The 25578-nt window shown below is 45.8% G+C and overlaps 1 pseudogene; it reads left to right on the top strand.

Annotated features, from left to right (window-relative positions):
* Positions 1-531: 531 nt before the first annotated feature.
* Positions 532-24344, top strand: LOC110496790 (annotated as a pseudogene).
* The last annotated feature ends 1234 nt before the right edge of the window (positions 24345-25578 follow it).

Raw genomic sequence — 25578 nt, 5'->3', positions numbered from 1 at the left:
AGCAACAAATACAATTTAATTTTATCATTGGCAATTTGAATGCACAGAGATATCTAGATGAGATCCTGAGGCCCAATGTTGTGCTATTCATCTGCCGCCACCTCATGTTTCAGCATGACAATGCACAGCCCCATGTCGCAAGGATCTGTACACAATTCCTGGAAGCTGTACACAATGTCCTAGTTCTTTCATGGCTTGCATACTCACCAGACAATGTCACCCAATTTTAGCATGTTTGGTATGCTCTGGATCGACATGTACGGCAGCATGTTCCAAAAATGTAATTAGCATAATAAACATATTCCCATCAAATTCCGTCTGTTTAAACTAGAGATATCTGTTTTTTGCATGGCTCAATCCACCACATCTACCAATGGCGACCTTCCAGATCTGCGGTGGAAGGTGGCCGAGATACAGCGGTGTTTGTCAGACCATGAGACATCTAAAAAAATCGCTTTTCTCACGAAAAGAGCTCTTGCGTCCACAAATGGTTTAATATGACCACTCTAAGATGAGACTCTCACGAACTCTATGGTTTTCTCCGTTCTGCTCTACGACGCCCACAAGAGTCACGGGACTCGCCTGAAGTCGGTACCCCCGATCTGCCAACTTCTGCCTGTTGCGTCCGAACAGTTTGGCCTAAACACTAGTATGACCCCTCTGTGGAAAGGTGAGACTCTCACAAACACAAATAAGTACATGTTGTACAAGCCTCACAAGGCTAATCTGAAGGTAGCCTTCTCAACATTTGCTCAACAATGCTCAACAGTTTCCTGTGTGTATCAAGAATGGTCCACCACCCAAAGGACATCCAGCCAACTTGACACAACTGTGGTAAGCATTGACATGCTTTCGACACCTTGTAGAGTCCATGCCCGACGACTCAATATTAGGATTGTTTTTGTGGTAATTTATTTTTTATATCGTACAAATCGGTTATTCAATGGGGTTGTGTGGGCTAATAGCAGTAAGGCCAAATTCAGTGTTTCATCAAATAATCTTGTAATATATATTTTCTATACCTAAAGGGGTACTAGAATTCAAAATCTAACTTGCCCTTCTGCAGCCCAGGGTTTCCCTGATGGATCAGACACATGGAGAAGTCAAGTGCCAGTGAGTTCAGCAGTAAAGCTGCAGTAGCTGATTTACACCACACACACACACCACTGATTTACACAGTCTGTCTGTCTCTGTCTGTCTGTCACCACATTGCTTATGGTGGCTAGGTTTAGCTGAAGTTTGTAGTGGCTGTTTAAAAAACAGAATCCTGGATTACATTTATTCTTGAACAATAGACTACTATCAGGTTGAAGAACCATCTAACATCAAGTTGTAAAATACTGAACTATCCTTTAATGACTTACATAACCTTATGATATAACTCAAAGTGTTCCTATACCCTCATCATTTAAATACAGGCCATTGCTCTATGATTTACATGTGAGCATAGCAGATACTAGATAGGCCAGTCGCTACACACACCTAGTGTAAAGGGTATGGAACTAGATATATGCTTGCTTCCTGGTTGGGTTCTATGAATGGCTTGCTATGTTTGTTTACAGATTAACAGACTCTAAAGGTCTTTACCAACTAATTGGGTTGAGAAGCATGCCAAATGTTTCAGATTGGGACTACTGCGGACGAGCTCCCGGTAAAAGCTAAAGGTATGATCAGTTCCCAAATGTTTATTTAATTCCCAGAGACTAGGAGCTTCCCCATTGAGTTACTGATTATGCTAAACTAAGGTTTCCAGGTTGGCTTGTTTTTTAATTGATACACTGCAGTCACAGGTCACACTTGATTGGCCAGGTCTATGATAGATGTAAGAACTTAATAGATTTAACATTCATTCATTTGGAGATAGTTGCATTTCAGGTCTAGGGTGGCTAGACCATGTCTGCTATAACTAACTCACTGTGACAGATATCTTAACTGATGCATATTGCATAGGTAGATTGAAATAAAGTTTTCTAAAACAAGACATTTTCTGAGGGGAATATATGCCTTCAATGGCATTGAAACTGGAAAAGGAAAACCTGCACTCACGGAAGTCAAACAAACAGTTTCATTGTCCAATGCGTTGCCCCATCATGCTTATGTGATGAGTAAACTTGCCTGAGACTAGTATTAACTCCCCAAACTAATACCCAGGCTTTAGTAGTGATTTATGTAGTAATTTAAGTAGTAATGAGTGATACATTGGGATGCTTCACTACTGGTGAACACTATGTATTTACAATGTATTTCCATTCTCCCTTAATGACTACTGTGTAACTACTGAGCTTTTGGGTATATCCTAAAAACCTACAGGGCTATGAAAGAGAGGACTACAAAGGATGGAAGATTATTGCCAGCTAACTACTACTACTTTCTGTTTTGACTTCTTCTGTGGTCGCAAAAAGCTGGTAGCCTGGCCCTAGTGTAGCACCAAGTATTAAAAATCTCTACCTGATTACTACTGGAAACACTACTGTTTTCCTACTGAACACTACAAAACTCTACTTGTGTATCTTGAGTAGTGCATAAACTACACATTCACTACATAGTCACTACTGCTCAAACAGGTTTCGTGTAGTAATTCACAAGTATTTTTCATGAGTGGGGTCTATAGGGCTCTGTTCAAAAGTAGTGCGCTTGGGAATATGGTGCCATTTGGACACAGATATGGTATTTTTACCCCTTATACTTAAATGTTATACCTTTGTTTTTGTACCAGAGCCACCTTCTTGGCTAGGTCTCTAGTTTCCGGTTATAAATTAAGCCCCAGGATTACGCAATATGGGATACCTTCACAGTACATTGGATCATACTAATGTTATCATTAATTGGTGCAGGCTGTATCACAACCGGCCGTGATTGGGAGTCCCATAGGGCGGCGCACAACTGGCCCAGCCTCGTCCGGATTTGGCCGTCATTGTAAATAAGAATTTGTTCTTAACTGACTTGCCTAGTCAAATAAAGGTAAAATACAACATCAAAAAGCAGAACGGCTTGTTTTGAAGCAGAAGTGCTGGCTACCCACAAGGGGCCAGTCGTGTATAGCTGTAACGGACATTTTGGCGACCTTACTTGACCCTTTCTGCTGCTTTTGAGACATGGTTCGATCCCTCCTTGGGAAGGATTAAGTAAATAAAACATGAAACAATCCCAATACAGAAACTATTGGACACTCTATTATGTATTATTCTAATATGTAATCATTATAGAATATTAATGATAAACCTTTAAACTTCACTCTTCCTCCCCATCTCCAGATGACAAAACCTGCACACAGGCCAAGGGGTGCAGGTCTGCCGAATTCCTTCTGGCCACACATTGTATTCTGAGAAATAGGACATTGCTTTAACTGAGAATGTACTTTATTGCAGATATTTTCCTCAAATCAAATTCACCATACATTAAAATAAACAAGTTATTACAACTGATTTACATTGGGTCTAATGTGTGCATGAGGCATGTTTTTCAACTTTTTCAATGTTTTTCTACTTTTTCAAAAATTTCCTAAAACTACACATTAAGCAAGTATTTTACAATATTATCAATCACACTGATTTGATAGATAGTTTGAGTAATTATGTAGATATTGAGCATGGCTATGAGGGAGTAGATATCTCCAATCCTACAATAAAATGGAGCAAACATTAAACAAGTAATTACAACTTATTTACATTGTGGATGTGTGTGTGTGTGTGTGCATGTTTTATTTTTCCCTGTCAGACACCCTTCTCTGATAGGCCCAGTGTATGCACTTCTGGGTGAGGCTGTCAGGCAGTGGTGGAGAGATGCACAAAGTGACAGTAAGTATACAGCTCAACAACATGTCTGTGTGTACATCTAATAATTCTGAATTACCTGTATCCATCTGGGAATACCCAAAAGTTTCTCCTTTCACGGCCAGTGTAGAAGGCATTGGTGCAGCTGGTAAATTAACTACCACAGCAGAAGACAATTTTCTTAACATACAATAACTATACAACTATACAAAAGTCATAAACTGAATGAGTGTAAGGCCTAGATTCAATCAGATCAAGCGTTAACCGGCGATAGCCGACACCCGTATGTATAGCTGATGTCTTGGTGGTGTCGGAGGTGTAACTGCGTTGGATCTGTCAACTTGGTAAGAAGCAGCTCTTGATCATTGTCACAAACCCACACCCATCCTACTCGCGTTACAAGTTCAGAACGAGAAAATGTAACAATAGAAACAATGACGCTCAAATTCAAAATCATTCATCTAAATAATGAGGATTTCTATCAGCCTAATTGGGATGCAGATTACATCTTAAATTCCACTGTTCTAACTTGTAAATAGGGCTGCATGAGATTTCTGTTAATGCGACTCCATGCAGCCAACGGCAATGTCCGCTTAAGGTATAATGCCAGGAGCCGCTTGTTAATTTGCCAGCTCTAACACAGTTCCACCTCAGACACCGCCAAAACAACCGCTATGTGGATGTCGGCTAAAGCGGATGTGATTGAATAGAGCCCCAAGTGTGGGAGAGTGTGCATGTGTGTATACATTCATGTGATAATTACCTGTATCACCTGTTGTGGCCAGTGTAGCAGATGCAGGAGCAGACGACAGAGAGGAACAATTTTCTCAAATTAAAATAATTATACAACAAAACAGAGTGAGTGCGTGTGTATACGTGTGTTTGATAAGTACCTGGACCACATCACACTGCTTCAGGTCTACAAGCCTCTGGAAGTTCCAGCGTGCCACTCCAGGCCTGGAACAGCTTGGTGGAAAGACGGTTACCCGTCACCCACCGAGCAGGTTGGCAAAGCCTTGACTACACACTAACCTAAACAGAACAGACTATGGGAGGCGAACAGTAGTACATAGAGCCATGACTACATGGAACTCTATTCCACATCAAGTAACTCATGCAAAAAAAATTAGACTTAAAAAATAGATAAAAATACACCTTATGGAACAGCGGGGACTGTGAAGAGGCATGCATACACTGTGAAGAGACATGCATACACGCGATAACATACGCATACACACACATACACAAGGAGTTCGTGTTTATATATATATATATATATATGGTAGTAGAGTAGTGGCTTGAGGGCACACACTTAATGTGTTGTGAACATATTGTAATGTTTTTAAAATTGTATAACTGCCTTAATTTTGCAGGACCCGAAGAAGAGTAACTGCTGTCTTGGCAGCAGCTAATGGGGATCCACAATAAATACAATACCACAAATGAAATATGTTCATGTGTGTGTGTGTGTGTGTGTCTGGCAACCCATGCAGCAGACTTCTTTTTTGCAACTGCTCATCGTACTTACCCTTGCAATGTGATATGCGTGTGTGTTCTGTGTTGGTCAGGTGGACAAGGATGTGTCAACCTGACCACATCCTTATAGTAGGACACTCAGTGATTAGCTTGAGAACAAAACTAATCTCAACAGCGTACAATTATAAAGGATATCAAATATTCAGATCTGGATTGAGAGGTACGGTAAATTCAGGACATGAGCTCTAGGACCATGCATCGGGACAACCTGGCCTGACGACTCCTGGCTTTCCCTGTCTTCAGTCCACCTGGTCGTGCTGCTGATCCAGTCTCTGCTGTTTATGTCTGCAGCTATGGAACCCTGACCTGCTCAAGGCTCACCGGAGGTACTACCTTGTCCTAGACCCGCTGTTTGATCCTGCCTCTCTCTACCGGACCTACTGCCTCAACCTCTAAATGCTCAGCTATGAAGAGCCAACTGGCATTTACACCTGAGGTGCTGAACTATTGCACTCTATTATTTAACACTGCTGGTAATCTGTGAACGCTGAAACAGCTTTAAGAATAATCTGGCCTAAATGGCTGTACTCTTTTATAATCTCCACAAGCACAGACAGAAGAGGACTGGCCACCCCTCAGAGCCTGGTTCCTCTCTAGGTTTCTTCCTAGGTTCCTGCCTTTCTAGGGAGCTTTTCATAGCCACTGTGCTTCTACGTCTGCTTGCTTGATCTTTGGGGTTTTAACCTGGGTATCTGCTTAAGCGCTTTGTGACAACTGCTGATGTAAACGGGGCTTTATAAAATACATTTGATAGATTGTGTATATGCTTCTTTTCATGTCAGTAAATATGACATTGAGTTGTCTTACATTTCTTCAATAGGAAGTTGTACCTTAAGCCAACACCTTTTCCTGATCTTTCCTGCTGGGAACAGTTGGCTTCAGGTTTGGGAATGGAGGGCCTAGAGAATTGGAATATTAACAATAATTAGTGTCCACACTTAAGAATGAATGAAATTCAATATGGGGTAGCTGTGTACCCTCATCTGATAGAGAATTTATGTTATACTGTATGTCTATTTTCTTCTGAAAATCTGCCACCAAACCACACAATTCTATCTAGCGAGAGTGTACACAACCATTAGCTTATTTTACCATGTCAAAAACAACATCATTTTGTAAAGTATGAGGTTTCTGTGTTTTACATTGTAGCCATTACTATATATATGAGTGAATATTATCTGCTGTTGGTTTGTGTGGATGTATGTATGTGTTATGCAACATAGCTGACTTGAAACATTGTTAACAGTTTCAAGGCCATGGGCCTTTCTCATGATGGAAAAATACAGAATAACATAAAAACGGACACATACAGAACGTAGTGTAGCAAACCACAGACTGTTTTTGTTAGAACTCAAACTTAACAATAACAGAAACCAGATGTGATAACGGTATCTAGGGAATGAGCGCATAGATACTCGACACAGCAAGTTACATCTATCAACAGAAGCGCCAAGAGGCGGGGACCCGCCTGAGCGCCTGCAATAGGCTGAGCAAGTTTAAACCACGCCCAGTCTCTACTGTGATAGGCCAACAGACGGGTTGGAACTGTCTATCACAGTATAAAGAATACTGTTTACATGTCTTGTCAGTTCTCTGCTTGCCCTGCGAGGTGGGACAGAGAGCCCGTATATACGAAAATTGCATTTACCACTTATTGCTTAGCTAATAAAAAATACATAGTATACAATCGGTGACTCATTGTCATATTTATCCTGATACCAGATTCGAATTGACGCAACTCTAACAAAAGGGACCCAACGAAAAACAAAACAGTAGGAAGGCTATTGTTGCTGTATACTGTACCCTAACCCATCAACCAACTACTAGCTGGTCACAAGGCTACGTTGTTATAATTTAGGAATGTTGTACTGTAGCCTACTGCACCCCATATCAACCAACTAGTAGTGATTATATAGGCTATATTGTTGTCATTCAGTAATGCTATAACGGTACTGTCGCCTACTGTACATCACATTATTATCCACCTAGCTAGCTAGTAATAGTTTAGCTAGCTCCAAAGAAACAACCAATGAATGACAATAGTCTTTTTAACAAAACATCAATATATCTAGCTTGTCTGACTACATGTAAAACAACTTTACAGATGATTACAAAGTTTGAAAGCAAAGTTGACTTACCAGTATGCTGCTCTCTTTCGGGAACCTTCCAGGCATCCAGATATGAGGTTAGCTAGCGCTGCTAGCATTAGCTAGCTAACAGCGACAGCATGGTAGCCATGAAAATACCTATCGAGCAACAATGTCGAGGTCAAAAACGAAAGAAATTATGTTAAGCCATGCTACTGTTAGTGTTTAAATACTGGAGAGTTGAGACCAAATCACGGACGCTGGACAGAGTGGATTTCAGTTGTAACAAAAGACAGTTTTAATGAGTCAGAGATATCTTGTCCCGCAGTTTTACGTGCACGGACCTAGTTCACATAACTCGACAAGGAGCCAGGTGAAAAAGAGGCCTTATACTACGGTTACATTCATTTTTATACATAGAATAAAGTAGGTGGAGTCTTGTCGTTTCGGTCTTCTTGACTGGTCGGAGGGTTGGAGGCGGGCCTTGCTCTAGCCAGAGCGGACCCCATTGGTGCACAGCAAAAGTCCTTTGCTCTTGGGACCGGCCAGTTAGAGGGAGATGAGATGTGTGTTTATATAAGGAAGAGGGGGTCAGTCTTATGGCTGGGTGTATGTGTTCTTACGACGGAATGTCTTTGTTTATATGAGCTATGTGTATGAATATTTATATAACAAATCTCCCTCTTCACATCTATTAGACGTGAAAACTATAGTGCAATGGTGGTGGTTGCATTCGTGGTGCTTATAACCTTGTCTGGTGTGTATGGTGGGTCTGTAGGTGTAGTGCTACGTTTGGGACGGGAGTGATTGGAGGGAGTGATATCAGGAAAAGAGTTAGGGGCATGTGTAGGGGTTGGTGTACGTGATGTGGCAGGGTGAAATAGTTGTTCAATTAACCATGTGAAAGTCCTAGGGTTACTCCAAATATCAGTAGGAATATCACAAATAAGGGACCAGATATCCCCAGCCTCACCCAGAGAGGGAGAAATTTCCCTCTAACTGGGCGAGGTTCCCTTCTCAGGGGAGGCGGAGTTTGATGCCGCATCACCTGAGGAAGGAGTGTCTTCATTTGGAATCGAATTTAGGCCGCTCAAATCAGCTCTGACTTCAGTCAGTGTTCTAGAAGGAATTGGGGCTGGGGTGCAATGTGTAAGGCGGTGCCAAGGTGTGCCTGATTTACCTTTGACCTGGACTGAGTGTGAAGTAACCTCCTTCACTTCGTACGGTCCAGTCCACCTGGGTTCCAGCCACTTTCTCTTGTGGACTTTAACCCTCACCCAGTCACCAACCTTTACCTTCAGTAGTGGCGTGTCCCCCGGCAGCTCCCCCTCCTGGACCTTGTGAACCTGGGTAGAGAGTGCTGCAGAGAGAACCGTCAGTTTTTTCACATAATTAGACATTACAATTTGTTGTACATCAAGGGCGGGCATATGACCTCCCTCCCTTGGTGGACCATGCATGACTCTACCAGTCATTATCCCATGAGGCACACACTTTAGCTATCTTAGCTTTTGCTTTTGGTTTGACGTTCCACCAGATTTTGGGATTGGGGCCTGTACTTAGATCCAAATCTGTGGGTTATGCCAAATCTTTCTTCCACCTGTCTCAGGTGTTTGTTAAATGTGAGCCATTTGTCAAATTTGATTAGTCTTGTGATGCCATACCGGGGTATTAGTTTGGTTTGTAGCCACTCAAAGACTGACCTAGCATCCTCCCCTTTTGTTAGTATTGCCTCTACCCATTTGGAGAACCTATCTACTATAACTAGGAGATAGCGTTTGCCTTTAGATAAATTGTCGGGGCCCATGTCGGTGTAGTCTATACTAATGTCCTGAAAACATGCATTAGGTATTAAGTATGAGCCCATTGGTGTTCGATATGGTTTCTTTGGGTTGGGTCTGTCACAAACATTGCATTCGTCACAAAATAAATTATCGTCATAAAATAAGTCAGTCATATTTTTTATGTGAGGGTGCCACCAGATGTGCGAGGCCTTTTTGGAGGGTCTTTAGTTTGCCTTCGTGTGTGGGGCCATGTGTTTCTCATAAAAGTTCTGGGTCCATCAGTGTGGCCTGCTTCATGGGCATGGGCTGAGTCTGTATAGATATTCAGTCTTTCCTTTTCCTCTGATGAGGACCTGCGTCAATCCGATGATTTCAGCTAATTTGGCCGATGCTGGTTGAGGGATGATGGCTGATTGAAGGGTAACATGTGAACCGTCTGGGAGTTGCTGTTTCCTTCTTCTGCCGTGGGTGGTGGGCATTTTTATGGCCAGGGGATGGTGTTCCCAGTCATTCTCTGGAACTGCGGTTGGTTGTATGCGGGTTGCTGATGCATGGGTGTGGGTCCTGGTTGCTGATGTTCGTACTGTTGAGGTCTATTTCCACCCCTTTCCTTCCCATATGGACCTCTCGTAGAGTTCCACTGGCGTTGTTGTGGTGTGAGTGGGTATGGACACTCTCGTGAGTAGTGCCCTGGAGTTCTACAGTTGAAACAAACCCCTCCTCTTGGATGGCCTGGTATCCATTGCGGCTGGTATGCAAGTTGTGGTTGCGGGGGATACCAAGGCTGAGTAACTCCAGGTTGCCCCACTGGAGTAGGCCCCGGGTTGGCTGGTTGAGGACCGGCCTGCTGTTGAATCATCTGGGAGATAGTCTGGGCCACTATTTGAGAGATGTCTGTTTTGGTGCCTGTCTCCTTCGTTTCTTCCGCCACCATCTGTTTCTTAGGTTTTTCTCCTTGTTGTGCTTCCTTCAATTGGAGTTTCAGGAGTTGTACCTGGAGGGACTGCACCTGGCTCTCAGCACCCCCTCTTTCCTTGTTGTGCTGGGTCACATGGTGGTGCACATGCGTATTGAATTGGGTCAGAGGAAGTGCAATCAACCCTACCGTTCCTCTGAGTTTGGTTTTAACATCTCCAGGACACCCGTTGACCACCATTTCCTTCCACATGCTGAGTGTGGTATCAGTGTGATCGAATGGTTCTTCGTGGACCGATCTCCATGTGGTCTTAGCCCTGTCCAGGTATGCTGCAGGTTGCTCACCTGGGTTGATTGTAAAGGAGGATAAGGTGGCATGGTTTCTTTCTGTAGGGTATGCTCTCCGTAGAACTTCCCATAATCTGGTACGGAAGTGGTCTATGGGCAGTGTTGGGGCCCGCCATCCAAGGTCAGCTGCTGTCATGAGGGCCTCCATGGTTCCGTGGTCGGTGGCTCTTGCTAGAAGTGCTTTCATGTCTCCTAGGCAGAGTTGCAGGCCTGACGTAAGTGTCTGCAGTTGAAGTAGCCACGCTGAAGCTCCTCCATGTAGGCTAGGCATCTGTCCCATCAGTGTTGTTAAATCAGTCATTTTCCAGGGCTGGTACTCTACAGTGTGTGCATCACCTGGTGTCGGTCGCAGGGGGTACTGTCCTGCCATCTCCTGCTCTCGCTCTCTTCTATCAGCAATTCTGGAGGACCGACGGAGTGTTTCGGACCCCATTGATTCGGTAACTTTGGTTACTGTTCCTCTCATTATGCCTTCCACACGGTAGGCTCCCTCTCTGTTGTTATCTTGGTTAGCTATTAGCTCCCTGAGTTCCTTAGCTCGAGCTATTGATGATTTCAGCAGCTCCTGCATCTTAGTCACGTTTGGAGCTCCCATCGGAGCTGGGGTGAGCACCATGTCAATTTCTTCTTCGTTTTCGATATCCATGTTCTGATGACAGTCCTCCCTATCCGTCTGATAGAAGTGGTTTGAATCTAATCTTGTTTGTAGGTGTCCTCTGGTTTCAGAGGTGAGAGAGTTCACAGAGGAGCATTGCGGCCTCCGTTCCTGGGGGAGGTCTCCTGCTCCTGGAATCCCAGTTTCGAACTGTTCACATACCATATGGCCAGCCGTTATCCCCAGTGTAATTTCCCCTTTTAACTCCCCTTGGTCTATTCTCAGAACTGGAGCCTGTATTGTGGGAGGTGCCCTGGGCAGGAATGGGTTGTGTGACGGGCTCCGGTGATTTTGTCCCTTTGAGTATGGCGGGGGCTGAACTGCCTCCATTGTCAATTGTGGATATAGTGAGGGAGAAACGGCCACAGGGGGAGCCGTGGGCAAGTTCTCAGGCGGAGCTTTAACATCCCCCGACGCCACAATAGCCACGCACATCATGTCTGGTGTGTTTTTGGGTAGCACCCTCCTACTCTCCTGTATGGCCCATGTACCTATCTTGAGCACCCCCTTATCGTAAGATAAGTCAAATCAAACTGAAATAATTAACAGGCTGAACGTACATTTATGTGACTAACTAGCTAGCTAACTTTAGCTTGCTAACTCAGTGACCGGTGATGCACCTATTCCTGTTTACAGTGTGTGCATCCCTTCCCCTTCCCACGTCCTGCACGGAGAAGCCCCACTGAATCAACATGTGGCCAGAATTATATCACATCCGGGTTGGTTGACAATGCATGAGAAACTGTTTAGGGCCATCCCGGGCTGCCACCCGCGTGCGGGCCTTGTCCAGCGCGTCATCGACTGTGCCACCAAAGCATGCTCAAGTGACAAAGTCGAACTCCATCCTTTCAAAGAGCGCGTCCTCACACTAGACCATAGGACCCAGTCTTACAAGAACGCGGTCACTGGCCAAGAATGCAAGGTCTGATCCCTTCCAACACCAATATAATGAAACAGGCAGGAAACACATCTCGAACCCCTGACTGCCACAAAAGCCTGCTCAAGTGGCAGAGTCGAAAATCCATGTTCATAAACCAGGGTCGCTATAATATCTTTGACATTTCTAACTAGTTTTCATTTTGGAAGGCAGATATAGCGTTTTTATCAAAAGCAATCACGTTTACATTTGACAAAACAATCCTACTCATTACTCCACTTGCTATTTACTTCACGTTTAATTTGAGCCAACTTCGCCATGGGCTTTGAATAGGGCAAGTGGGAGGCGGTTCCAAAACGAATGCAAACAACTTTCACACACGCCAACTCGGGGCTCCCGGGCCAGAATAATTTAATCCCGTTTCTGAATCTGGCTCTGAGTTCCTCCCCTACGAATTCTAGAATGGAAAAACAGTCTAACCATTATGATTGGTCCCAGAAATCGATGGGCTGGGCCAGAGCCAGAGAACACACGTGGGTAAAGCAGTGGTTTGAAAATTTGTCACAGGCTTTTATGATCCGATCACTGGTTATTTAGTTTTATACAATGCTCCTTATTTTGACATAAAAACACTTCAATGATGGCAGTTTAAGACTGATCTATGTAGTGAACATAGAGCAGCGGAAGAATTCACTTTGATTCCTCAGGCAAATCTTTTAAGGAAAGCCTGTGATATCCTGGGTTGGCTGCGTAAGAGGGAGATGTTCTGTGACCTCATGTCCATGGTTGTGATGACTGGGACAAGTTCCAGTGTGTGTTGTAATGTGCTCAGTTGTTCTCAGTTCCCACCACAAATCCCAGAGGCCTGAAAAGGTATAGGGGGAAAAGTTTTTGGAAAGGGAGAAAATGTCAGTCAAAATGTAGAAATTCCACCCCTGGTCCTTGTATGTAACAGTGTCACACCCTGTTTCACTGTTTCACCTGTCTTTGTGATTGTCGCCACCCATCTCCAGGTGTCGCCAGTTTTCCTCATTAGTCCCTGGGTACTTATTCCTGTGTTCCCTGCTTGTCTGTTGCCAGTGTGTCTTGTTTGTCAAGTCAACTAGTGTGTGGTTTTCCATTCTCCTGCCTTTTCCCTTTGCTCTGTTTTGCTAGCACCCCCAAAATGTTGTTACATTTCTTGTGATGGAAAATCAAGTCAGAAATTTAAAAGTGGAAAATACAAACTTCAGAAGCATTTTTAAACCTCAAATACACTGCATTGCAGAACAGTTATCCTGCAACAGGGGGGTCAAATTAATATCTAACATCTGTAGATGATCTGGTGGAATGACAAGGAGATCACAGATATTGTGTGGAGGTCAATCTAAATTTAGTAGAAGAATGCTCTGCACTGTCTGGCTCTCACTGCCAGTAGAATAAAGCAAACACAGCAGGACTATCCACACCACTGGCGTACCTCACGCCCTCGCAATGTGGGCAGGACTATGAGCTCTTGGGGGCCCTCAACCCAATACTTTTTTTGAGGGGTTGGGGTCCAGGGGCGCTGTCCCCCAAGATAGCATATGAACACCTCATAAGCCATGTTCCTTGCTCAGACAATGCGAGCGGGCCTCGCAAAACTGTGGTACGCCACTGACACACGCACGCACACACACACACACTGTGTAAGGTGTGTATTTCATGAACTTACCCTGTCTCAGACCTGCCTGTTGTATAATGTTTACACTGCTGCAGATACAGATGGAGGCAGATTAAATAAAACCTACCTTGGCAACGTTGATGCACTATCTTTGTTTACACAACTACTGCCAGCAGCACATACCTATAGGTGTCTCATTCTGAGAACTGGGAGCCTACATCTGTGAGGCTTGGTATTTTTACCGTACTTAACACAATTTTGTACCAGGTCATATTTAAGCCACAAAAATGCTAAATTAAAATATGCCCCAAAGTAGACCCCAAAATGTCATTCTTATATGCTACTATGAAAATACTAATTTTTGTCTTAGGAGTTTTGTGTAAAGCCTGTGACTTTGTTTTGCGTAACTTGTCTGTGGCACTTGTTCTCCGCAACAGTTTAAATGAGGGATGGATCATCCATTACGGTTTCTGGGATATAATTACTGCAGCAAGTCCATATTCATAAAGCGTCTCAGAGTAGGAGTGCTGATCTAGGACTGATAAATACCTCCCCTGGTATTAGAACCATAACAGTCCCAGTAGAAGCTTACTTACAGTTAAGTCAAGATCCAAACATGTTCCATATCCAGCACCTCTGTGAAGAGTGAGCAGTACAAACCTGCCAGTCCCAGATGATACTACCCCCCCCCCCCCCCCATACCCCTTCAAATCCTATCCTGCATTCCCCCCTCACCCTGGAGTGAGCAGAAGCATGCCACGGCATCGGCAGCAGCAGCAGTAGCTGATGTCACTTGTTTACCATCTTCTAGGTCGGCGCTCACTCTACCTCGCTCTCTGACTGTGGCACATAGAGCACTGTTACGCAACCTCTGTTCTGAACCTGGCTAACTCTGCAGTCCTATGCTATGACTGACTGTGGATGTTAGTTTAGCTCAAGTCAGGCATCTGCTCCTGAGTGGCGCAGTGGTCTAAGACACTGCATCTCAGTACAAGAGGCATCACTGCAGTACCTGGTTTGAATCCAGGCTGCGTCACATCTGGCTGTGATTGGGAGACCCATAGGGTGGCGCACAATTGGCCCAGCGTTGTCAGGGTTTACGGGGTAGGCCATCATTGTAAATAAAAATGTGTTCTTAACTTACTTGCCTAGTTAAATAAAGGTTAAAATAAATAAATAAAAATAAAGGAGCCATGTCCCCCTATGATAAACCAACATTGTGTGTGTTCTCTGTCCTGCGGCTCCATCTATTCCTGGTTGGCTTCACTACTGCAGCTTCCTGGGTGGCTTCACCACTGTTGACTCAGGACTATGCTGCTCTCTCTCTCACACACACATGTAGGGGGAGAGGAGGCCCTCTAGTGGGCAAAGATTAATTAGCAAACCAGATAACCTGCTTCAGAGGTAGAAGTTGCCCCCGAAGCACAGATCTAGGATCAGATTGCACTACCCCGAATTCTTACCTTAACCATTAGGAGTATGAAACAATATCTGACTTTCTATCAGTGTCAGGGTACCAACGAGTGTCTCTGCATCAAATGCACACCCTATAATTATTATTATATTATAAAGAAATGGAGTGAAGCCCTGCTTGTGTAATCATAGATATATTGGTCACTGGTTGAACTACATTACCAGTCAGAAGTTTGGACACACTTACTCATTCAAGGGTTTTTCTTTCTTTTTTCTACATTGTATAATAATAATGAATACATCAAAACACATATGGAATCATGCCCCAGGGCAGTGATTGGGGACACTACCCTGTGTAGGGTGCTGTCTTTCGGATGGGACGTTAAACGGGTGTTCTGACTCTCTGAGGTCATTAAAGATCCCTTAACCATTAGGAGTATTAGGAGTAGGGGTGTTAACCCCGGTGTCCTGTCTAAATTCCCAATCTGGCCCTCAAACCATCACCGTCACCTAATAATCCCCAGTTTACAATTGGCTCATTCATCCCCCTTCTCTCCCCTGTAACTATTCCCCGGTATGTTGCAGGTAAATGAGAACGTGTTCTCAGTCAATTTACCTGGTAAAATAATGAAGAAATAAAATTAAAATAAAATTAAGTAACCAAAAAAAGTGTTAAACAAATCAAGATATATTTTAGATTTTAGATTCTTCAAAGTAGCCACTCTTTGCCTTGATGACAGCTTTGCACACTCTTGAAATTCTCTCAACCAGCTTCACCTGGAATGCTTTTCCAACAGTCTTGAAGGAGTTCCCACGTATGTTGAGCACTTGTTGGCTGCTTTTCCTTCCCTCTGCAGTCCAACTCATCTCAAACCATCTCAATTGGGTTGAGGTCGGGTGATTGTGGAGGCCAGGTCATCTGATGCAGCACTCCATCAGTCTCCTTCTTGGTCAAATAGCTCTTACACAGCCTAGAGGTGTGTTGGGTCACTGTCCTGTTGAAAAAACAAATGATAGTCCCACACAAACCAGATGGGATGGCGTATCGCTGCAGAATGCTGTGGTAACCATGCTGGTTAAGTGTGCCTTGAATTCTAAATAAATCACTGACAGTGTCACCAGCAAAGCACCCCCACACCATCACACCTCCTCCTCCATGCTTCACCGTGGGATCCACACATGCGGAGATCATCCGTTCACCAACTCTGCATCTCACAAAGACACTCATCAGAGACAAAGACAGATTTCCACCAGTCTAATGTTCATTGCATGTGTTTCTTGGAAAAGCACGTATCTTCTTCTTATTGGTGTCCTTTAGTAGTGGTTTCTTTGCAGCAATTCAACCATGAAGGCCTGATTCACGTAGTGTCCTCCGAATAGTTGAGATGTGTCTGTCACTTGAACTCTGTGAAGCATTTATTTGGGCTGCAATTTTTGAGGCTGGTAACTCTAATGAACTTATCCTCTGCAGCAGAGGTAACTTTCCATCTTTCTTTCCTGTGGCAGTCCTCACGAGAGCCAGTTTCATCATAGTACTTGATGGTTTTTGCGACTGCACTTGAATAAACTTTCAAAGTTCTTAATTCTCCTGATTGACTGACCATGTCTTAAAGTAGTGATAGACTGTCATTTCTCTTTGCTTATTTGAGCTGTTCTTGCCGTAATATGGGCTATCTTCTGTATACCCTCCTACCTTGCCACCACACAACTGATTGGCTCAAACACATTAAGAAGGAAAGAAATTCCACAAATTCACTTTTAACAAGGCACACCTGTTAATTGAAATTAATTTCAGGTGACTACCTCATGAAACTGGTTGAGAGAATGTCAAGAGTGTACAAAGCTGTCATCAAGGCAAAGGGTGGCTACTTTGAAGAATCTCAAATGTAAAATATATTTTGATTTGCTTAACACTTTTTTGGTTACTACATGATTCCATATGTGTTATTTCATAGTTTCATATCAAATCAAATGTTATTTGTCACATGCGCATAATACAACAGGGTGTCACACCCTGACCATAGTTTACTTTGTATATTTCTATGTTGTGGTTGGTCAGGGTGTGATCTGAGTGGGCATTCTATGTTTCATGTCTAGTTTGTCTAGTTCTATGTTCGGCCTGATATGGTTCTCAATCAGAGGCAGGTGTTCGTCATTGTCTCTGATTGGGAACCATATTTAGGTAGCCTGGGTTTCACTGTGTGTTTGTGGGTGATTGTTCCTGTTTTTGTGTTTGCACCAGACAGGGCTGTTTTGAGTTCTCACGTTTCTTGTTTTTTCGTTAGTTTGTTCATGTATAGTGTCGTCAATAAATTACAATGAACAACCACCACGCTGCGCTTTGGTCCGCCTCTACTTCACAAGAAGAGAATCGTTACAGAATCACCCACCACAACAGGACCAAGCGGTGTGGTAATGGGCAAAGGAAAAAGCAGCAGCAGGAGCAGCGCGAGGAGGTATGGACATGGGAGGACGAATTAGACGGTAAAGGACCTTGGGCTCAGCCAGGAGAGTATCGCCGCCCCAAGGAAGAACGGGAGGCGGCGAAAGCGGAGAGGCGCTGGTATGAGGAGGCAGCGCGGCGTCGTGGATGGAAGCCCGGGAGTCAGCCCCAAAAATTTCTTGGGGGGGGGCTAACAGGGAGTATGGCTACGCCAGGTAGGAGACCTGAGCCAACTTCCTGTGGTTACCGGTGGGCTAGAGAGACCGGGCAGGCACCGTGTTATGCTGTGGAGCGCACGGTGTCCCCAGTGCGGGTGCACAGCCCGGTGCGGTACATTCCAGCTCCGCGTATCGGCCGGGCTAGAGTGGGCATCGAGCCAAGTGCCATGAAGCCGGCTCTACGCATCTGGTCTCCAGTGCGTCTCCTTGGGCCGGCTTACATGGCACCAGCCTTGCGCACGGTGTCCCCGGTTCGCCTGCATAGCCCAGTGCGGGCTATTCCACCTCGCCGCACTGGCAGGGCGACCGGGATCATTCAACCGGGTAAGGTTGGGCAGGCTCGGTGCTCAAGAGCTCCAGTGCGCCTGCACGGCCCGGTCTATCCGTCACCACCTCCACACCCCAGCCCTCCGGTGGCAGCTCCCCGTACCAGGCTGTCTCTCCGGCCCATCCGTCCAGAGCCTTCCTCCTCTCCAGCGCTGCCGGAGTCTCCCGCCTCTCCGGCGCTACCAGAGCCTTCCTCCTCTCCAGCGCTGCCGGAGCCTCCCGTCTGTCCGGCGCCTCTGCCGGAGCCTCCCGCCTGTCCGGCGCCTCTGCCGGAGCCTCCCGCCTGTCCGGCGCCGCTGCCGGAGCCTCCCGCCTGTCCGGCGCCTCTGCCGGAGCCTCCCGCCTGTCCGGCGCCTCTGCCGGAGCCTCCCGCCTGTCCGGCGCCTCTGCCGGAGCCTCCCGCCTGTCCGGCGCCTCTGCCGGAGCCTCCCGCCTGTCCGGCGCCTCTGCCGGAGCCTCCCGCCTGTCCGGCGCCTCTGCCGGAGCCTCCCGCCTGTCCGGCGCCTCTGCCGGAGCTTCCCGTCTGCCCGGCGCCATCGGAGCTTCCCGTCTGCCCAGCGCCGCCCGTCTGCCCAGCGCCGCCAGCGCCGCCCGTCTGCCCAGCGCCGCCAGTGCCGCCCGTCTGCCCAGCGCCGCCAGTGCCGCCCGTCTGCCCAGCGCCGCCAGTGCCGCCCGTCTGCCAGGAGCCGCCAATGCCGCCCGTCTGCCAGGGGCCGCCAGTGCCGCCAGTCAGCCAGGGGCCGCCAGTGCCGCCAGTCAGCCAGGGGCCGCCAGTGCCGCCAGTCAGCCAGGGGCCGCCAGTGCCGCCAGTCAGCCAGGGGCCGCCAGTGCCGCCAGTCAGCCAGGGGCCGCCAGTGCCGCCAGTCAGCCCAGCGCCAGCGCCGCCAGTCAACCAGGGGCCGCCAGTGCCGCCAGTCAGCCAGGGGCCGCCAGTCAGCCAGGGGCCGCCAGTGCCGCCAGTCAGCCAGGGGCTGCTAGAGCCCCTCCGCCCGGAGCAGCTGTCCCTCTGTCCCGAGCAGCTGTCCCTCTGTCCCGAGCAGCTGTCCCTCTGTCCCGAGCAGCTGTCCCTCTGTCCCGAGCAGCTGTCCCTCTGTCCCGAGCTGTCTCTTAGGAGGGTCACCTATCTAGGGACGCTAAGGAGGTGGACAAAGACTATTATGGAGTGGGGTCCACGTCCAGCGCCAGAGCCGCCTCCGCGGACAGATGCCCACCCAGACCCTCCCCTATAGGTTCAGGTTTTGCGGCCGGAGTCCGCACCTTGGGGGGGGGGTACTGTCACACCCTGACCATAGTTTACTTTGTATATTTCTATGTTGTGGTTGGTCAGGGTGTGATCTGAGTGGGCATTCTATGTTTCATGTCTAGTTTGTCTAGTTCTATGTTCGGCCTGATATGGTTCTCAATCAGAGGCAGGTGTTCGTCATTGTCTCTGATTGGGAACCATATTTAGGTAGCCTGGGTTTCACTGTGTGTTTGTGGGTGATTGTTCCTGTTTTTGTGTTTGCACCAGACAGGGCTGTTTTGAGTTCTCACGTTTCTTGTTTTTTCGTTAGTTTGTTCATGTATAGTGTCGTCAATAAATTACAATGAACAACCACCACGCTGCGCTTTGGTCCGCCTCTACTTCACAAGAAGAGAATCGTTACACAGGGGTAGTAGACCGTACAGTGAAATTATTTCTTACAAGCCCTTAACCAACATTGCAGTTGTAAGAAAAATAAGTGTTAGGTAAAAAATAGTGAAGTAAAGAGCATTAAAGAGCAGCAGTAAAATAACAATAGCGAGGCTATATACAGCGGGTACCAGTACAGAGTCAGTGTGCGGGGGCACCTGTTAGTCGAGGTAATATGTACATGTAGGTAGCGTTAATGCGTTAATGTTAATGCATAGATAAAAAAACTGAGAGTAGCAGCAGCGTAAAAGAGAGGTGGGGGGGGGGGGGGGGTGGGGGGGGGGCAATGCATATAGTCTGGGTAGCCATTTGATTAGCTGTTCAGGAGTCTTATGGCTTGGGGGTTGAAGCTGTTAAGAAGCCTTTTGGACCTAGACTTGGTTCTTAGGTACCGCTTGCCATGCAGTAGTAGAGAGAACCGTCTATGACTAGGGTGGCTGGAGTCTTTGACAATTTTTAGGGCTTTCCTCTGACACCACGTGGTATAGAGGTCCTGGATGGCAGGAAGCTTGGCCCCAGTGATGTACTGGGCCATACGCACTACCCTTTGTAGTACCTTGCAGTCGGAGGCTGAGCAGTTGCCATACCAGGCAGTGATGCAACCAGTCATGATGCTCATGATGGTGGAGCTGTATAACCTTTTGAGGCTCTGAGGACCCATGCCAAATATTAGTCTCCTGAAGGGGAATAGGCTCTGTCGTGCCCTCTTCACGACTGTCTTGATGTCTTCACTATTATTCTACAATGTAGAAAATGGCAACAAACCCCCCACCCCCCAAAACAAACCTTGAATGAGTAGATGCTTCCAAACTGTTTACTGGTACTGTGTATAGAATTCAAATACATGTAAAGAGTAAACAAGAACAAATGTTTTGCATGTGCACACAATCTTCCGTGTACAATCATTTTTTGGGTAACTTAAGCACCACAGTTCATATACATCTTTATCTTCATGTTTTGCTCGGTGCGGGGACTCTTGACCTCAAGTAAATCTGTTGGTTGATTGTAAGCCTATGTTGTGTGTTATATTCAGGGCAGGCAGGGCAGTGCACAGTGAGGAATTTGAATGAATTTCCAGACTATAGAGGGTAATACAGTCTTGAGGTGTGTGCGTGTGTTGCATACTGTGTCAGGACTTAAATTACTTAACCAATTTTTATGGACATTGGAACATGAGTTTGATCAAATTCAAAGCTATTATAGAGGTGTGTTTACAAAATGATTATTGCTTTATGATTATTTATCTGCATGTAACCAAAGGTATTGTGACCATGTACTGTATCTTCTTCAATGAATATGTATCAAAATTAGATGTTTTACAGAAACATTATTAAAATAAATGTTATCCTATCACCTTTATATATAAAAAAGGTGGACACATAATAAAGGACATTCTAATTAGCACTGCACTAATATCTCATTTATGCAACTCCTGCATACAGCTGTGAATTGACATATTTATTATTATTATTATTATTTATTTTTTTACATATGTCTGTTGCCCTCCCCTGACGCATTAAATAATTGTTTTACCCCAGGTACATTATGTCCCTTCTTTTGTTTCCGACTGAATGTTTTACGTGGCAGATTTTTGCTTTGTGAACAAGGAAGTGTTTTTTAGAAACTCAAGTAACAGTTAGTAAATAATAATCGAAAACCCCAATGGTTATGTTTTGAGACTGAGAAGAAGTAATCATGTAATTTGATACATTATTTGTTGAATTTGTAATCGTATCACACAACATGACAACATTAATTTATCTAACGTTAGTATCGAACAGCTGTGTCTATAGATTGCATGCTAACTAGCATAGCCTACTGAAGTGGCCCCAACTGCATTTCCATGCACCATTGCACAACCTCTGGCACAACAATGCTAGCTAGCTGTGCTTAGTAATCAAGTACTCAACTACTGTCTGGTTTATTTCAGGTTCGTCAGGAAATGTATGATGCAGTCATAACCCGGGCTTGTCACATGTTGCAGAGGAGGGATCCCCAAAGAGTTCAAGACACGAGTTGGCTGGTTGCTTTGAGGTAAGATAGGTAGCTAACTTGAGATGTTTTCAATAAATATTTAGGCTATGCATTGTTCAGTGTACATTCTCGCAAACTAGTTTCTAAACATGTGGCTGGTGTGATGGATAAGGTCATACGGCTCTCCACAAATACAACCCTACCACCACAGACTCTTTCTACCCGGCCTTGCGTCTCATAGTGCCCCCGTTCGAAAGGGAGCATATGGCCTATGGCATTAAAGAGAGCATGTCAGCCAAGCTCTACGTAGACATCTTGGGTCTCCCCAATAACAGACCGGAGGTCAACAATCTGTTGAATTACCGCACCCCCAACACATCTCAGGGTGAGGCTTATGGACTACTTTATGTTAAAGAAACACTGCACAAGCCAGGGCAACCTCACCATCAGAGAAGTCAATGACTTTCTGGACTTGGTGGCCATCAACAACGTCAGTAAGCAGAAGGACTTGGTGAAGAAGAGCCTTATCACAAAAAGTACGGCACTGGATCAGAACTGGCTTACCCGCATGATCCTGAAGGATATGAAGCTGGGGGTCAGCAAAGAGACCGTGCTCCAGGTGTTCCACTCAGATGCAGCCGAGCTCTACAATATCACCACAGACCTAAACAAGGTATGCCGGCAGCTCCACAACCCCTCTGTCCCTCAGCGAATTGTCCATTGGCCTGTTCTCTGCCTTCAAACCTACTGTATGCTGGCCGCCGTGGCCAACATGCACCAGGTGGAGAAGCAGATGGGCAATAGCACCTTATTCATAGAGACCAAGCTGGATGGAGAGCACATCCAGCTGCACAACGATGGCGACGTCTACAAATACTTCACACGGAACTCCTTCGAGTACACCCAGTAATTTGGTGCATCGCTGCTAGATGGCTCCCTGACGCCTTTAATCCACAATGTCTTCAAGCCCCATGTAGTCAACTGCATCCAGGATGGGGAGATCGTCTACAACCCCACCGCTGACACCTTCATGCAAAAAGGAAGCAAGTTTGACTTCAAGAGGCTAGTGGACGACTCCGAGCTGCAGACGTGCTTTTGCGTTTTCGATGTACTTCTTGTGAACGACCACAAGTTTGGCAACGAGATGTTGAAGGAGCGCCACAACAACCTTCAGACGGTCTCCACGTGGTTCTGAAAACAAAGGCCGAAACCATGCAAGAGGTGGTGAACTCCCCTCATTGAAGCCATTGACAACAGGGAGGAGGGCATCATGGTGAAAGATCCCTGATCCATCTACAAGCCCGATAAGTGAGGTGAGGGCTGGCTCAAGCCGGAGTACGTTGTTGGCTTGATGGATGAGTCCGACCTGTTGATTGTCGGAGGCTACTGGGGAAAAGGAAGGCGAGGTGGTGGTATGATGTCTCATTTACTTGTCGCGGTGGCCAAAGCTCTGAAGCCTGGAGAGAAACCCTCCGTCTTCCACAAGCTCTGTCGCATCGAGTCTGGCTACACCATGAATGAGCTCTACGACTTGGGGCTGAAGCTGGCCAAGCACTGGAAAGTCTACCGGAAGAACGACCCTCCGGCCTCTTTCCTGTGTGGGAGGGAGAGACCGGAAGTCTATATTGACCCATGCAACTCGGTCATCATCCAGGTGAAGGCAGCAGAAATAGTCAATCGTGACATGTACAAAACCAACTGCACGCTACGCTTCCCCAGAATCGAGAAGATCCGGGAGGACAAAGAGTGGCACGAGTGCATGACTCTAGCTGAGCTCAATCAGTTTCACAACAAGCCGTCTGGGAAGTTGTTCTCGCGCCACCTCCGCATCAATGACAATGACGAGCCCGAAAAGAAGAAGCGAAAGGCACCGGCAGCAGCCAAGCCCAAGAAGTCTGTTGGCGTAATTGACCACTTCAAGTCCCAGGAACTATCTGACGTCATCAAGGAGACAAACATGTTTGAGGCCATGGAGGTCTGTGTTATGGACGGAATTAAGGCGCACCCCAAGGCGGAGCTAGAGAAAGCAGTGGCCCGATGTAGCGGTTTTGTGATCCAGAACCAGGGACCGGACACCTACTGTGTGATCGCCGCTGTGGAGAACACACATGTGAAGAACCTGATCTTTTCAGACCAGCGCGACGGGGTGTGGGCTGCCTGGCTGCTGGAGTGCCTTCACAGGAAGCAGGTGGTGCCATGGAAACTGTGTCACATGATACACATGTTGCCCTCCACCAAGGAATACGACTGCTACGGAGACAGCTACTTCGTGGACACGGACGAGCAGCAGCTGAGGGAAGTCTTCGGTCGGATTTGTAGCGTGGACACTTTGATGGCACAGTGCATCGCTAAGTTGGAGGAACGCTATAGCTAGGATGACCTCCCCACTAGCATGTTCAGACCTTTCAGGGTCTACCAGGACAGGTACGCAGACATAGGAGACCCTAAAAGCACCTGTCTGGACACACCTGTCTGGGCTCTGGAATTCCGCTTACACGGAGTTACAGTAGTGGAGAAGCTCGGGGTCCCTCATGTCATAGTGGTGGAGGAAACAAAAGTGTTGGCTTTAAGAACCCTCAGACGACTATTTACCAAACGGTTTAAGATTGTTAGAGAGTCATGGGTAACAGAGTCTACCAAAGCAGGGTTTTTGCGGAATGACAATGATTACCTAGTGTGATGGTTAAAGCCAATCCATTAAGTTATCTAATGCAAGCACTGGACACTCAGCACATTATGATTGACACATCTCTTTAGAGTGTAAATAAATGTTTGTTTTAAAGGGTTTTCTGAATCAGAAGGCAGCGGTATGCAGTGTTTTTCTACACATTTGAATATGGACAAAGGGAACTCAAGGATATAGTGTAGGCCTATATCTAATGGTGTATCTACTGTAATTGAGGTAAGCTATTTCAATGTCCTTACCAATGCAGACTATTGTGTTAAGATATTTAAAGACGGTCTATCCCATCGTTTCCCAAACTGACAGGGAGACATCAAGGGTTAAACATTTTGGTTTTTGCCCTAACACTATACAGCTGATTGAAATGATCAAAGCTTGATGACTAGTTGATTATTTCAATCAGCTGTGTAGTGCTAGGGCAAAAACCAAAACTGCAACCCTTGGGTTCCCGAGGACCGAGTCTATCCCCTAAACTATTTGTTACATTTAATGCAAATTATATTATACTGTATCTTAAAAAAACAATATTTTCAATTCTCATGTTTTGGAACTAAAATAAATAATTTGAATAAATATGGGAATTGGTATTAGAAGATGGTCTTTATGTATTGTCCAGGTATCTACATATTTAAACAGTTGTTATGATGTTAACTTCAGTAAATTAACTGACTTTGATGAAAGAAAAAGTGATTTTTATATATCTGTTAATTTGAGACAAAAAAAGAAGAAACCCGCACACTTATCTTCCTAGTAAGCTTTACGTAATCGGCCTCAAGGCATTCGTCAGAGCTGGTAATTAAATTACATCTATATGCAACAATTTCTACGATTTTACTGAGTTACAGTTCATAGAAGGAAATCAGTCAATTGAAATAAAGGCCCTAACCTATGGATTTCTCATGAGGTGATGGGGTGGATGAATGGCACGACAATGGGCCTCAGGATCTCGTCACTATATCTCTGCATTCAAATTGCCATTGTTAAATGCAATTGTGTTCGTTGTCTGTAGCTTATGCCTGCTCATACCATAACCATACTGTCACCATGGGGCACTCTGTTCTCAACGTTGACAGTTGACAGCAAACCGCTCGCCACACAATGTCGGCTGCAGGAATGAATTTCTCTACCATAACCCACCTCCAACATCATTTTAGAGACTTTGGCAGAACATCCAACCGGACACGTGGTCTGTGGTTGTGAGGCCGGTTGGATGTTCTACCAAAGTCTCTAA

This window comes from Oncorhynchus mykiss, chromosome 18 (genome assembly GCF_013265735.2).
Source record: "Oncorhynchus mykiss isolate Arlee chromosome 18, USDA_OmykA_1.1, whole genome shotgun sequence".
In the NCBI taxonomy this organism is placed as follows: domain Eukaryota; kingdom Metazoa; phylum Chordata; class Actinopteri; order Salmoniformes; family Salmonidae; genus Oncorhynchus; species Oncorhynchus mykiss.
The sequence above is the reverse complement of the archived record's forward strand: the minus strand, read 5'-3'. Positions and strand labels throughout refer to the sequence as shown.